Raw genomic sequence first — 17,144 nt, forward strand, 5'->3', positions numbered from 1 at the left:
TGTAAAGGATTTTATTTCTCCTTCACTTATGAAGCTTAGCTTGGCTGGATATGAAATTCTGGGTTGAAAATTCTTTTCTTTAAGAATGTTGAATATTGACCCCCATTCTCTTCTGGCTTGTAGAGTTTCTGCCAAGAGATCCACTGTTAGTCTGATGTCCTTCCCTTTGTGGGTAACCCGACCTTTCTCTCTGGCTGCCCTTAACATTTTTTCCTTCATTTCAACTTTAGTGAATATGACAATTGTGTGTCTTAGAGTTGCTCTTCTTGAGGAGTATCTTTGTGGCATTCCCTGTTTTTCCTGAATTTGAATGTTGGCCTGCCTCACTAGGTTGTGGAAGTTCTCCTGGATAATATCCTGCAGAGTGTTTTCCAACTTGGTTCCATTCTCCCCGTCACTTTCAAGTACACCAATCAGACATAGATTTGGTCTTTTCACATAGTCTCATATTTCTTGGAGGCTTTGTTCATTTCTTTTTATTCTTTTTTCTCTAAACTTCTCTTCTCACTTCATTTCATTCATTTGATCTTCAATCACTGATACCCTTTCTTCCCCTTTATCAAATCGGCTACTGAAACTTATGCATGCATCACTTAGTTCTCGTGCCATGGTTTTCAGCTTCATCAGGTCATTTAAGGACTTCTCTACACTGTTTATTCTAGTTAGCCATTCGTCTAATCTTTTTTTCAAGATGTTTAGCTTATTTGTGATGGGTTTGAACATCCACCTTTAGCTCGGAGAAGTTTGTTATTACTGATCGTCTGAAGCCTTCCTCTCTCAACTCGTCAAAGTCATTCTCCATCCAGCTTTGTTCCATTGCTGGTGAGGGGCTGCATTCCTTTGGAGGAGAAGAGGCACTCTGATTTTTAGAATTTTCAGCCTTTCTGCTCTGGTTTCTCCCCATCTTTGTGGTTTTATCTGCCTTTGGTCTTTGATGATGGTGATGCACAGATGGGGTTTTTGTGTGGATGTCCTTTCTGTTTGTTAGTTTTCCTTCTAAGAGTCAGGACCCTCAGCGGCAGGTCTGTTGGAGTTTGCTGGAGGTCCATTCCAGACCCTGTTTGCCTGGGTATCACCAGGAGAGGCTGCAGAACAGCAAATATTGCAGAACAACAGATGTTGCTGCCTGATCCTTCCTCTGGCAGCTTCGGCTCAGAGGGGCACCCAGCCGTATGAGGTGTCAGTCGGCCCCTACTGGGAGGTGTCTCCCAGTTAGGCTACTCCAGGGTCAGGGACCCACTTGAGGAGGCAGTCTGTCCATTCTCAGATCTCAAACTCTGTGCTGGGAGAACAACTATTCTCTTCAAAGTTGTCAGACAGGGACCTTTAAATCTGCAGAAGTTTCTGCTGCTTTTTGTTCAGCTATGCCCTGCCCACAGAGGTGGAGTCTACAATGGCAGGCAGGCCTCCTTGAGCTGCGGTGGGCTCCACCCAGTTGGACCTTCTCCGCCGCTTTGTTTGCCTACTCAAGCCTCAGCAATGGCGGAGGCCCCTCCCCTAGTCTCACTGCTACCTTGCAGTTGGATCTCAGACTGCTGTGTTAGCAGTGAGTGAGGCTCCATGGGCATGGGACACTGAGCCAGGCGCAGGATATAATCTCCTGGTGTGCCATTTGCTAAGGCCATTGGAAAAGTGCAGTATTAGGGTGGGAGTGTCCCAATTTTCCAGGTACTGTCTGTCACAGCTTCCCTTTGCTAGGAAGGGGAATTCTCCAACCCCTTGTGCTTCCCAGGTGAGAGGATGCCCTGCCCTGCTCCGTGGGCTGCACCCACTGTCTGACAAGCCCCAGTAAGATGAACCTGGTACCTCAGTTGGAAATACAGAAATCACCTGTCTTCTGCATTGCTCACACTGGGAGCTGCAGACTGGAGCTCTTGCTATTCAGCCGTCTTTGAATCTCATCGATCTTTTGTATTTCAGTGGTGTCAGTAATAATATATCCTGTTTCATTTCTTGGTGAGGTTATTTGGATTTTCTCTCCTCTTTTCTTGGTTAATCTTGCTAATGGTCTATCAATTTTATTTATCTTTTTGAAGAACCAGCTTTTTGTTTCATTTATCTTTTATATTTTTTGTTTTTTTGTTTCAATTTTGTCTAGTTCTGCTCTGATATTGGTTATTTTCTTGTTTCTGCTGGGCTTGGGTTAGGTTTGTTCTTGTTTTTCTAGTTCCTTGAGGTGTGACCTTAGATTGTCTATTTGTGCTCTTTCAGACTTTTTGATGTAGACATATAGGGCTATGAACTTTCCTCTTAGCGCTGCCTTTGCTGTGTCCCAAAGGTTTTGAAAGGTTGTGTCATTATTGTTCAGTTCAAATAATTTTTAAATTTCCATCTTGATTTCATTTTTGACCCAATGCTTATTCAGGATCAGGTTATTTAATTTCCATGTATTTGCATGGTTTTGGGGGTTCCTTTTGGAGTTGCTTTCCAGTTTTATTCCACTGTGGTCTGAGAGAGTGCTTGATGTAATTTCAATTTTCTTCAATTTATTGAGGCATGTTTTATGGCCTATCATATGGTCTATCTTGGAGAAATTTCCATGCACTGTTGAATAGAATGTGTATTCTGTAGTTGTTGGATGAAATGTTCTGTATGTATCTGTTAAGTTCATTTGTTCCATGGTATAGTTTAAATCCATTGTTTCTTTGTTGACTTTCTGTCTTCATGACCTGTCTAGTGCTGTCAGTGGAGTATTGAAGGCCCCCGCTATTATTGTTTTGCTGTCTATCTTATTTCTTAGGTCTATTGGTAATTATTTTATAAATTTGGGAGTTCCAGTGTTAGGTTCATATATGTTTAGGGTTGTGATATTTTCCTGTTAGACAAATCCTTTTACCATTATATAATGTCTCCCTTTGTCTCTTGTAACCACTGTTACTTTAAAATTTCTTTTGTCTGATGTAAGAATAGCTACTCCTGCTCACTTTTGGTGTTCATTTGCATGAAATGTCTTTTTCCACTCCTTTACTTTAAGTTTATGTGAGTCCTTGTGTGCTAGATGAGTCTCCTGAAGGTAGCAGATAGTTGGTTGGTGAGTTCTTATCCATTCCACAGTTCTGTGTCTTTTAAGTGGAGCATTTAGACCATTTACATTCAATGTTAATATTGAAATGTGTCATACCATTGCATTAACCATGCTTTTTGTTGCCTGTGTACTTTGATTTTTATTTTGTTTTTTGCTTTTGCTTTTTAACTTGTGTTTTTGTTTTATAGATTCTGTGTGATTTATGCTTTAAAGAGGTTCTGTTTTGATGTGTTTCCAGGATTTGTTTCAAGATTTAGAGCTCCTTTTAGCAGTTCTTGTAGTGGGGGCTTGGTAATGGTGAATTCTGCCAGCATTTGTTTGTCTGAAAACAACTGTATCTTTCCTTAATATATGATGCTTAGTTTTGCTGTATACAAAATTCTTGGCTCCTAATTGTTTTGTTTGAGGAGGCTGAAGATAGGGCTCCAATCCCTTCTAGGCTGTAAGGTTTCTGCTGATAATTCTGCTGTTAATCTGATAGGTTTTCCTTTACAGGTTACCTGGTGCTTCTGACTTACAGCTCTTAACATTCTTTCCTTCATCTTAACTTTGGATAACCTGATGACAATGGGTCTAGGTGAAGATTTTTTTGCGATGAATTTCCCAGGTATTCTTTGTGCTTCTTGTATTTGCAGTCTAGGTAACTAGCAAGACTGGGAAATTTTTCCTGGATTATTCACCCAGTTATGTTTTCCAAGCTTTTAGAATTCTCTTCTTCCTCAGGAACACCAATTATTCTTAGGTTTGGTCGTTTAACATAATCCCAGACTTCTTGGAGTCTTTGTTTGTATTTTCTTATTCTTTTTTCTTTGTCTTTGTTGGACTGGGTTAATTCAAAGACCTTGTATTTAGCTCTGAATTTCTTTCTTCTACTTGTTCAATTCTATTGCTGAGACTTTCCAGAGCATTTCACATTTCTAGAAATGTGTCCAAAGTTTCCTGAATTTTTTATTGTTTTTTCTTTAAACTATCTATTTCCTTGAATATTTATGCCTTCACTTCTTCTATCATTTTTTGGATTTCCTTGCATTAGGTTTCACCTTTCTCTGGTCCTTCTCGCCCCCCTGCCCTCCACCCCCAACACACACACACACACACACACACACACACACAATTAGCTTAACTAACCTCCTGAATTCGTTTTCAGGTAAATCAGGTATTTCTTCTTGGTTTGGATCCACTGCTGATGAACTAGTATGATTTTTTGATGGCGGGGGTTGGGGGGTGTTGAAGAGCTTTGTCTTGTCATATTACCAGGGTTGGTTTTCTGATTCCTTCTCATTTGGGTAGGCTCTGTCAGAGGAAAAGTCTAGGGCTGAAGACTGTTGTTCAGATTCTTTTGTCCCACAAAGTATTCCCTTGATGTGGTACTCTCCCCCTTTTCCTATGGATGTGGTTTCCTGTGAGCCGAACTGCAGTGATTGTTGTCTCTCTTTTGGGTCTAGCTGTCTACTCAGCTCCGAACTGGTACTGTGGGGTGTCTGCACTGAGTCCTGTGATGTGAACCATCTATGGGTCTCAGCCATGGACACCAGTGCCCGTTCCAGTGGAGGTGGCAGAGAGTGCAATGGACTCTGTGGGGGTCCTTAACTTTGATGGTTTAATGCTCTATTTTTGTGCTGGTTGACCTCCGGCCAGCAGGTGGAACTTTCCAGAAAGCATCAGCTGTAGTAGTGTGGAGAGGGACTGGTGGTGGGCAGGGCCCTAGAACTCCCAAGATTATATGCCCTTTGTCTTCTGCTACCAGGGTGGATAGGGAAGGACCATCAGGTGGGAGTGGTGCTAGGTATATCTGAGTTCAGATTCTTCTTGGGCTGGTCTTGCTGCGGCTGCTGTGAGGGATGGTGAACATGGCTGCCTGCAAGGGTGCTCCATACAAAGAGAAGCAGGGGCAACCAGATTTCATAGTCCTGTAAGGATGGCCCAAGAAGAGAAATAAAAGACCTCTGAGCACCATAAAGTTGCAGGGGAGCCCTCATTCACAAAGACGGCAGCTGGGCACCATAATCCCTGCGTGCACACCTCGTATATGCAGCACAAGACCACTTACTAAAGCAACCACAGTTGGCCAACACAACCCTTACCCGATGCCTAACCAACTAGCCCACACAGTGCTTGCCAAACCAACACCTAGCACTGTCTTTCTCCAATGTGGGACAAAGACTGTGAGTCTTGGCTTTAAAAAAATGTCTCGGCCGGGCGTGGTGGCTCAAGCCTGTAATCCCAGCACTTTGGGAGGCCGAGACGGGTGGATCACGAGGTCAGGAGATCGAGACCATCCTGGCTAACATGGTGAAACCCCGTCTCTACTAAAAAATACAAAAAAAAACTAGCCGGGCGAGGTGGCGGGTGCCTGTAGTCCCAGCTACTCGGGAGGCTGAGGCAGGAGAATGGCGTGAACCTGGGAGGCGGAGCTTGCAGTGAGCTGAGATCCGGCCATTGCACTCCAGCCCGGGCGACAGAGCGAGACTCCGCCTCAAAAAAAAAATGTCTCACCCAACTTTCCCGCCAAGTCTTACCTCCCAAAGTCTATCCTCTCTTGGTTGAAATGGATTTCCTTTTTGGCAGTAGAACTTCCACTCATTACTCAGCGCTTAGTCTCAGAGTCTTTTGGTCGGTGTATTATTTCACATTTTTAAGCTAGTGGGAAGCCCAATCACCTGACTCATCATGCTTTCCAGGATAACCCATCTGGTTTTGAGTACCTTGGATAATTGGAGTGGGTTTTGTAATCTCCACTTCTACCCAAGTGCGGACTCCCAGAACTTTCCCACTCACAACCTGTCAAGCAATTAAGTGGTCCCCAAGCAGCAGTGTGGTTGGTAATGGGGCTACGAAGCTCCTGAATGCAACTGCTAGGTTCACACACCACACTTCCACAGATTCAGCCAGTAGGGAGACCATGAAGTCAAATACGGTCAGACAGTTTATTACTCACACAAAATGCATAAGAACCACCAGCATGGTGTCAGCTCCCTACATCCCTAATTCCATAGAATGACACTGAACAAAGAGGCCAGAAGACAGATGGCACAGGTGGTAGGTCGCTCTGCTACTGAGGAGTCAGCTCTAACTCTTAGTCAAATAGATAAACTCACAAAGAATTCTGCAGTTGAACCCTGAGGGAGCAAGGTCAAAAGTCCTGTGATCAACTGAAACTAAAGAGACGAATGAGAAATGTCCTTGTGGTCATCTCCCACAAGATAGGGGGGTGGGTGGGAACTGCCCATGGCATCTCTTTACCAGCTTGCTTATCCTTTCTTGCTCCAGGAGGAATCGCAGGGTACTTTGCCAAGACTCAGGTTGTACTGCAGTCAATTCTGGTCCCATATGTAATCCATAAAGACATGGGTGGTATGGAGTTGTGCAAGATTGTCAGGAAGTTGCAGCAGAGCAGCTCCCCTGAATACCTCTTCCAGATCTCAAAGTTTGGGAAGCATTGAGTATCCTGGAGGGTTCAGAAGGAGGCTGGCCACACAGGAGTGTGGATTGGCTTAAAAAAGGTTTTAATGCATCAGAGAGGGTGACTCTTACAAGATGATTCATGGCACACATGCGGGCCCTCGCCAGTCAGTGGTATGCTCAATGACTGCTCACCCACTGTGTAGGTGGATGGTCTGTAGGTATCAGTGTTGCCATAGTGTAACTGTTTCTCAGAGATGACTCTGCCCTTTTCCCAGGATCACCCTATATCTTGTTCTCTCATTTCAAGTCCTTCTTACCTCCTTCAACACAATGACTCAATCAATATCCTCTGCAGCTGGTAGCAGACAGGATAGCAGAGGGGACCCATCTTTAATCTTTGAAGGTCACTAAATATCCCTCTCCTTTTAAGTTTATTATTGTGACATAAATTCTATACCCTGCATCCTTCATAGTTAGCCATGTTGATTTTCTACCATGCTTTCTTTAACCAAAAAGGTAAAACAAACAATACTTTCACAAAACTAAAGCTTTAGCTTTCAACATGATTGTTTCTGATGTGGGTTTCAAGAGTCTATTTCAGCAGTAAGAAAACAAATGTTGACTTTCTTTTCATTTGGATCCTTTTTGTCAAAAACTCCAATCCTTCTCCAGGCAAAGTAAATCTCTTTGAATGATGAGGAGAACAAATAGTGGAAGTGTAAGAAAGGCAGAAAAACATACACACTTTTCTCCTTTTCTTTTGAAAAGGAAAATCTAAAGTAAAGAAACATGAGTCTCAGTTTAAAAAAAGAAACAACATCAACTGAAAGTAAACCATGACGCAATGACTTGGACCTTTTGTTTATCCATGTATAGTAGAGTCAACATTTTCTGCCCTAGGTCTTTAAAATACTTAGTGGGTTAGAAATTCATTAACTTGATTTGTTGGTTGAACAATAAATATTCCCATGCAAATTACACTCTGTTATATCCTGGTCTTTCTCAGGAGGCTTCTCCCTTGTATTTCTTGGCTCCCAGGGCCCAGGAAGATCAGACCACCATTAATATGTAGAGAATTCATCTTATCTCTTTTTAAAATACAAATTCCACCCTCAATATTTTAGTAAGGGGTCAGCAAACTTTCACTAAAAAGCAAAAGTCAGCAAACTTCTTTTTTTAACAGACCAGGTAGAAAGTATTCTTGACTTTGTAGGCCATACGGTTTTTGTCACAATTACTCAACTCTGACACTGTAGTGAAAGCAGCCATAGACAATTTGTAAACAAATGAACATGACTGTGTTCCAATAAAACTTTATCTGCCAAAACAGGTGATGAGTCAGATTTGGCCCACAGGCCATAGTTCACTGATCCTCTTTTAGATGATTGTATAAACTATGATCACTTTTAAAATGTTGTTGTCATTAATCACTTAAGAGGTAAACTATATCTTTTTCTCTTTTCTGTGTGTGTGTGTGTGTGTGTGTTGTTGTTGTTTTCAATTTGAAGATTTGTCCTTTGCTTCAAACTCTGTTCAAAAACTCAGGAAAATTTCTGATGTTTGATACAGCAACCTGTGGATTTTCTCCTTTCTGCAGCTACATATTTATTTATTACTTTTATTTTTTGAGACAGGGTCTTGCTCTGTCACCCAGGCTGGAGTGCAGTGTTGCAATCACAGCTCACTGCAGGCTCGATCTCCCGGGCTGAGCTGATCCTCCTGCCTCAGCGGCCCCAAGAGCTGGGACTACAGGTGTGTGCCACCATGCCAGGGTAATTTTTGTATTTCTTAGTAGATGAAGTTTTGCCATGCTGCCCAGGCTAGTCTCCATCTCTGACTCAAGCAATCCACCCTCTGCAGCTATTTGATAAGATGTTTCTGACAGTTCCTGGACCTAGGCACGGCAAGAAGTATTATCTTTGATAAATAATATTTAAAGGTAACTTTTTCACTATACCGTCTTTCAAAATTCTGTAACAAGAATGATCAGGTATGTCTCACCACTTAGCCAGCTGAGGGGAAGCTTGATCTTACTTCTAACTGTAGGTTAGTTCTGTAAAATCAACAACACAACCATTACTCCTGCTACATAAAATGGGCTATGATCAAATCCAGTACACCAAACATTATGAGAATACTGTCAGTGAATGCCCAATACCTGAATTACACCCAGGGCATGTCTTAGGCACACTGTATTATCCAAAAATGACTGAAACATTATCTCCCATTCCTCAAGCTATTCTGCAATGTGAGGTTGCCACTTCTCCATCAAGGTGTGAGGCCTATTTCTGCACCCGCTTCAATCTGACAGCTTTAACTAACAAGTAGAGCGTAACTGTGCAGCAGTCCCAGGCTTAGCCCACAAAACTAGCCTGTCAATCTCTGCTTTCAGTTTGCATGGAAACTTTTATTCGTAGACCAACAAATCCAGTTAATGAATTTTACCTGACTTTTTTTTTTTCTTCAACTTTTAAGTTCCGTGGTACATGTACAGGATGTGTGGGTTTATTAACGTAGGTAAATGTGTGTCATGGTGGTTTACTACACAGATCATCCCATCACCTAGGAATCAAATCCAGCAATACATTAGCTGTTATTCCTGATACTTTCCCTCCCCTAGCCCCCACTTCCAACAGGTCCCAGTGTGTGTTGTTCCCCTCCCTGTGTCCATGTGTTCTCATTAATTATTCAACTCTCACTTATAAGTGAGAACATGTAGTATTTGGTTTTCTGTTTCTGCATTGGTTTGCTGGGGATAATGGTTTCCGGCTCCATCCATGTCCGGGCAAACGACACGATCTTCTTCTTTTTTATGGCTGCATGGTATTCCATGGTGTATATGAACCACAGTTTCTTTATCCAGTATATCACTGATGGTCATTTAGGTAGATTTCATGTCTTTGCTGTTGTGAGTAGTGCTGCAATAAACATACATGTGCATGTGTGCATGTTTCTTTATAATAGAATGCTTTATATTCATTTTTTTTCCTTTTCTTTTTTAAATAGAGTCTTGCTCTGTCACCAAGGCTGAGTGCAGTGCCACAATCTCCACTCACTACAACCTCCACCTCCCAGGTTCAAGTGATTCTCCTGCCTTAGTCTCCCATGTAGCTGGGACTACAGGTGTGCACCACCACATGCAGCTAATTTTTTTTTTCTTGCAAGAGACAGGGTTTCACCATGTTGGCCAGGATGTTCTCAATCTCTTGACTTCGTGATCTGCTATATTCCATTGGGTATATACCCAGTAATCGGATTGCTGGGTCAAGTGGTATTTCTGCCTCTAGATCTTTGAGGAATTGCCACACTGTCTTCCACAATAGTTACACTAATTTATACTCCTACCAACAGTGTAAAAGCATTCCTTTTATCTGCAGCCTCATCAACACACGTTTTTGGTTTTTTTTTTTGACTTGTTAATATTAGCCATTGTGACGTGTGAGACGGTATCTCATTGTGGTTTTGATTTGTATTTCTGTAATGATCAGTGGGGATGTTGAGCTTTTTCTCATATGTTGCTGGCCACATGCATGTCTTCTTTTCTGAAGTGTCTAATCATGTCCTTTCCCCACTTTTTAATGAGGCTGTTTGTTTCTGGGTTTTTTTCTTTTTTCTTTTTTTTTTTGTAAATTTGTTTAAGTTTCTTGTAGACTCTGGATATTAGACCTTTGTCAGATGGATAGATTGCAAAAATTTTCTCCCATTCTGTAGGTCGTCTATTCACTCGGATGATAGATTCTTTTGCTGTGCAGAAGCTCTTTAGTTTGATTAGATCCCATTTCTGATGGAGTATTTTAAATCCTGAGCTACTATATAGGAAGTCCAGTCTATTCTGCAGGAGCGAGAGGTCCTGTGGAGAAGCACTGTGGCATATCGGATGTGCAGCTCAGTCAAGTTTTGGGATGACTCTTGCACCCCATCTCTGACTATGCCATTTGAGAAATCCCAAGTGAGAATCATGCAGCTGAGCCAAGTCAACACACAGAAACTTGAGAGAAAACAGGGAATTTGTATTTCAAACTACTTAAAGTTTTAAGGTGATATGTTAATAGCAGCAGATAATTAGAACAGGAACTGGCAAGCATAGAGAAAATCTGCATTGGTGAGAATTAAGGAATTCATGAAAAAGGAGATAAAATAAAAATGATAACACAATGCAGATAAGCATGAAGTTAAAAATAAACTGAGAAGACTATATACACCCTAATTTGGTAAGAAAATATTAATATATGTTCAATACAATGAATAGCTAGCTGGTAAAAGTCCTCATGTTCTGTATCCTGAGGAGAAGATTCTTGGTCTTGAAAAACAAAACAGCAACCTCTGAAAAAGCCTATTATGAGAGTAAGAGATATTTTCCTCTTGAGGTCACACAACAAAGTTTTGCAGCCACTTCCAGCAATGTCACCATGTCCTGAAGGGAAGGACTGGCATCATTATAATTATATTTTAACTACATCCTCTGAGTTACATTTTAAGGTGGAATAAGACATCTTTCTAATATAAAAATAAAAGCAAATTATATTGACATGTCTTCTCTTTGCTTGTAATAGAGGAATGGGTAAACAAAAAGCCTAGAGGAATGAACACGGCTAGCTTCATGCTCTGCTGTGACCCTCCATGATTCTGCATCTGGCTGAAATTTTTATGGCTTCTGTTGAAATTCCCAAGTGCTGAGAGAAAAAATAATAACTAAAAATAAAATTAATTTGAGGGTAAAGGAGAAAGCTGGTTGTAAGTGATGCTTTAGAAAAGGTGACCTTTTTGAGCTTAGGATGATTATTGATACTCATGAATGAATGTGTTTAAAATGAAAACATTCCTTCTGCTAAAAACAGGGCAAGACTCCCAACACACCCATTCTGGACTCTATTTTGGAGACCAGTGGGAAGTAAATACTTCTATGAAATGCCTAAAGCCTTGACCAGTCTAAGCATCTGTATGGTAAAGAAGAGATTACTCAACATGGACCCCTCTGTTCCATTCACAACACTTCAAAGACTTGCCCACTGATGCAGGAGGGGAGATACTGTTTATTTGTAATGTATATAAATTGGAAGATAGAGAGTTATTTTGGCAAGTTAGAACATATGGAAAAGTATATTGTATATGTAAAACAGAGAGTTATTTTAGTTAGAACATATGGAAAAGTATATTGTGTAAGTCTGTCTAAAATGATGACAGAGAAATGTGTTACCTTAATAGAGTCAAGAATAAATTGAGGACTATGATAGCAGGGAAAAAAGGACTTCCTACAAAACTAAGTTTGAAAAAATGTATATCAAAGCAATTAATCCCAGACCACAAGTACGGAGATGGGTCCTAGAAATAGATGAGAAAATAAAACAAAACAAAACAAAAAGCCTTATTCCTGGGTGAGAATCCAATAGCTGGAACTGATAGTATAGGTTTCTAGTTAGCTAACATTTTATGAGATTGTTCATACTCAAGTGAGGGGTAAGAAATGAAAAACCCACAACAGGATGAAACATGTTCCATGGAGTCCTTCCATCCAGATTCTCTTTGAGGAACAACTCTGTGTGTCAGTCTGAGCCAGCAAAGTCAGGCTAGGTGCATCACTGGTGGAGGTGTCCATTTTTGAACCAGGAACCAGCAACCGGAATAAAGTTCAAGTGTCCATTTCTTTCTCTTCTCAGTTGTTTCCTGTTTTTGTTTGTTTGTTTGTTTGTTTTATTTTGTTTTGTTCTCCAGTTAAATAGAGATGGTGTGAAGATACATATTTTTTAACAGACTCCTGGTTTTAACTTTAGTTATTGGTTCCTTAGAAATGTCATGGCAAAACTCTTTATTATACAATAACCTTTAGAAAGAGTTTTTGAAGTTCAATTTCAACACAGAGGGCAAGTTTTAAAAGGGTAGAAGTAAAATCTCTACTCCACAGAACTTAGGCAAAGGATCATTCTACTAATTTTTTTTCCCCAGAATTTCTTCTCTGCAACCTTCTAGCCAGAATAGGCTCTCTTTCTTTTTTTTTTTTTTTTTCTGCTTTTGTCAATTGTAGGTTCTAAATTTAAAACTCAAGTCGAATTTTTTTAATTTAGCTTTGAATTCATTTTAGCTTTGAGAGCAGTATATTTAGCTACTGCCAGTTCACCCCTTGGTAGGACTAGTGGCTAAGCCAATTTTTTTCTCGTAAAACTCTGTACATTTTCTTATCCTAGAACACAGGTTTTCCTAGATCAGAATTAATTTTCCATCACTCAAATGAAAGGGAAATCTTTTTAATGCACACTGAAATTCATTTGAAACTAAGAAAGACACATTTGAGGAATATCTGAAATTATTTATAAAATTATAGCAATAAAAAATTGAACATTTCCTAAGGCACATATCAAGTGCTTGCTCTTTAACTGGATCATTCAAAATATAAAGTTAATGTTATGCAACAGTGTAACAGCTTAAAAAACTGCATTATATACACTTTATTATAGAAATTCCTGCATTATTTATTGCTTTAATAGCAAATTCAAAGTTGAAAATGAGCATTTTTGTGGATTTCATTGTCTTCCATTTAGAAAGCTCTGTATTTCCATTCTGTCTCATAACTGGTTGAACACTCTTTGTTGCCTACTTTCCTTGACTTCCATTTCCTTGTTAGCTCCTTTCTATATCACTCAAATCCTCTTTTTTTTTTTTTTGACTTTGCTGAAATTCTGGTCATGGATTCTCTGTGCTCCTTATTTTCAGTTGGAGAAACTGAAGCGCAGAAAAGTTCAAATTAGTTGTTTAATCAACTTGCCACAGTAAACAAGCGGTAGAGTCAGGATTTGAACTCAAGTCTATTTGCTTCCAAAGCTACTAGAGTTCAATGTTTCCACTGTCAATGACAATATTCAAATATTCTAAGATCTATGCTTGAATGGTTGTAAATCAATAGTGGCCCCACCCAATAGCTCAAACCTATTCCTGGAAAATGTTCTGAAAAGCAGTTCTGAAAAAGCAGAACTACCGTTTGATCCAGCAATCCCATTACTGGGTATATACCCAGAGGAATGTAACACATTCTACCATAAAGACGTATGCACATGGATGTTCATTGCAGCACTGTTCACAATGGGAAAGACATGGAATCAACTTAAATGCTTATCAGTGATAGACTGGATAAAGAAAATGTGGTACATATACACCATGGAATATTATACAGCCATAAAAAACAAAGAGAGCATGTCCTTTGTGGGACCATGGCTGGTGCTGGAAGCCATTATCCTCAGCAAACTAACACAGGAACAGAAAACCGAATACCACATGTTCTCACTTACAAATGGAAGCTAAATGATAAGAACTTATGAACACAAAGAAGGAAACAATACATAGTGGGGTCTATTTGAGGGTGGAGGGTGGGAAGAAGGAGAGAAGCAGAAAAGATAACTATTGGGTACCAAGCTTAATACCTGGGTGATGTAGTAATATGTACAACAAACCCCAGTGACATGTGTTTATCTATGTAACAAACCTTCACATGTACCGCCAAACCTAAATAAAATTTTTTATAAAAAGAAGACATGAGGTGAGGGACAGGAGGAAAAGCAGCTCTGGACACTCAAAAGAGGAACTGCAGAGTTTAGATATGATAAAAAAAAAAAAGAGAGAGAGAGAGAGAGAGAGAGTTAGCCTGACTTAGAAAAGGAAACATTTTCTCAGATAGAACTGACGAAAGACTTGTTTGTGTTTTATGTTTTGGTTTTTGTCTATTTGGAGAGTTGAGAGAAATTAGGAGTTTACACTTAAACGTTATTATATGTTATTTGTATATTTAATATACAACTGTTAAAAGCATATGTCACTGTAGGTGAAGGTAGTTCTTATCACAAAGTATAGGTTGAATAACTCTTACATAATTTTTATTGATGCTTTAATATATAGTTGTAATGTCAATTACCTTTACAGGTATTATAATATTTTGAGATTAAGTGGAACCTCTCAAACTATTACAACAATGATTTTGGTAGCCAGTTGGGGCAAAACAAGAGAGCAGGCAATCGCACTGGAAAGACTCATTCTAATATAGGTGTGTTACTTGTTTCATTAAGAAATTGAGTGTCCTAAATTGTCCATCTTATAAAATTCATGTCTAAATCCAAAATCACAATATTTTCCTCAAAACCATTTTCTTCTGCATTTTTTCCAATATAAATTAAAAATCAACTTTATTCTTCCCGTTGCTCAGGACAAAAACCTTGGTGTCATCCTGATTCTTGATTATTTTCTCACAGGCCACATCGGGTACCTCAGTAAATCCTATTACCATTTTTTCCCAAACTTCTTCAGAATATGACCAGGTCTCATTATCCCTTCTGCCGTACTCAGGTTCAAGCCTCCATCATCTCTGGCTGGGATTATTGCAAGATCTTCCTAACCATTCTCTCCGCCTTTTTCCTACTTCAGTCACTCCTCAATCACGCCTGTGTTTAAAACCTCCAAGGACTTTTCTTCTCACTCATAGCAATGTCAAAAGCATTGCAATGACCTACAGGTCCTATACCATCTGCCATCTAATACCTTTCTGACCTCATTTGCTGCTATTCCCCTTGCTCAGTCCCTCTAACCAAAGTGGCCTCTTCTCTGTTCCTGGAACAAGCCACAGGGCTTTTATTACTGGGACACTATTTTTCCTATTTCTTCTTCCTGGAACGATCTTCCCATAGACAGTTATATAGCTGCAGGTTTATCTGAGACTGTTCATGCTGCTACTACAGAATACCACAGACTGGGTAATTTATAAAAAAAAAAAAAGAAATTTATTTCACACAGTTCTGGAGGCTGGGAAATCCACGATCAAGAGGCTAGTATGTTCATTGTCTGATGAGAGCTGCCTATCTCTTCTTCCAAGATGGCACCTAGCTACAGCATCTCCAGAGGGGACAAATGCTGTGTCCTCACATTGCAGACAAGCAGAAGGGCAAAAAGGGACTAGCTAGTTTCTTCCTGCCCTTTAATAAGGTCACTAATCCCATTCATAAGGAGTCTGTCCTCATGACTTAATTACCTTCTAAAGAGCCCATCTCTCAACACCATCACCTTGGGGTTTAAGTTCTAATATATGAATTTTGGAGGGACACGTACATTCAAACCACAGCAAGGTCTTTACTCAAAAGTTACCTTCTCATTGAGGCCTTCCCAGGACTTTCTATCTAAAATTTCAGCCCAGTGTCCCCACCCTCAATGCTTGTTCCTCCCCCACAATACCTTTTCTCCTTTGACTTCGTCTATGTCAGTATCTAATCTATTTAACTCATTTATCTTTTTTATTATCTGTCTCCCTTATTGGATTCTAAGCTCCAGGAAGACAGGGATTTTTTTTTCTGTCTTTTGTTCACTGTAGTTTCGCCAATGCCCGTCACACAGTAGGCACCTAAAACATTTTTCTTAAATGTTGCTGAATTTCATTTAGATAAAATTGACATCATAAACTTTCTACAAAAAATGATAGCAAAAATGTTTTCCATTTCTAAACTTGTTAGGTATTCAGTCGGTCCTAATTAGCAGTTCTGAAATCAATTTTGATTATCTGACAACATGATGTCCAAACTGAGGTATTTATATTTTCTGTTTATCCCACTTTCTGGAACATTTGATAGTAGCTTTCTACCACAAACACATTTTTAGATTAAAATTACTTCGCCCCCCTATGGTTATCTGTGGGCACTTGTAACAAATTGTTTGCTAGTGCTGAGTAAGCCAGTGCTGATTGGCCATTGGGAACTCTAACAAACTTTAAATTTCAGCAAAATGCTCAGAGACTGCTAATCCTGCAACAAGAAGCCAGGTATTCTGAAGGTAAAAGATACCAGGTAATTTGGCTTTCATGTTCTTGATAGCAAATAGCTTTATATCGTAGTTGTTTACGTTTTTAAGATGCTTGCCACCCAAGTAGGTTTTTATTACTTTTGAAAATCTTCTCTACTGAGCACAACTGTGTATTATTTGGTGCTTTGTTTTATAAACTAGGAAATGTGTTACCATGCTCTAGTAATCATCAACTAAAATTGATGATCTGATAACAACTTTCTCTTTTTTTGTTATTAGCATTATCAAGATCCACAGTAACTCAGACTTTAATTTTCCTCTATCCCTTCACTTAACAAACTGCAATCAGGAAAATCTGATCTTATTCATACTTTGAAACCTCATCTGTGTTGATATTTCTACTGATCAGCATTAAATCATTTCATAAATTACTTACGTTGTCCTGATCTATAAAATGCTTGGAAGGGTCAACTATAGTTAGAATTTAGATCCATTAATTTAGAAAAACATAGCCTAGGATTTTAGAATATGTTTAATAGTTATATTTATTTCTCCAAATACCAGCTTTTCCTTGAGATGTTTAAAGATTGCAAGAATATTTAGATTATTTTTTACCATAAAAATATTTTTTCTTCATGAAATCTCAGAGTGGCATAAATTTACTGTTTTCATAATATAATAATAAGATCAATAGTCCAAAGACATGTTGACTTTTTTCCAGTCTAATGGCTACTTAAGTGAGCTCACTAGTTCCTGTTGGCATATTTGCCAAAACATAAACAAATACCTTTGTTTGTAACTAAATGTTAGTATTTTGAACATCATTTTGTTGAACCCAATATAAGCCTTTAAGTCAACTGCACATTGATTTTTCTGTAATGAGATAAAAGAATAGAAAGTTATTTAAGGTGGCAGAGAGTCTTGATTAAGAAAACTGGGTCTATAG

This window comes from Colobus angolensis, unplaced genomic scaffold (assembly GCF_000951035.1).
Source record: "Colobus angolensis palliatus isolate OR3802 unplaced genomic scaffold, Cang.pa_1.0 Scaffold328, whole genome shotgun sequence".
Taxonomy (NCBI): domain Eukaryota; kingdom Metazoa; phylum Chordata; class Mammalia; order Primates; family Cercopithecidae; genus Colobus; species Colobus angolensis.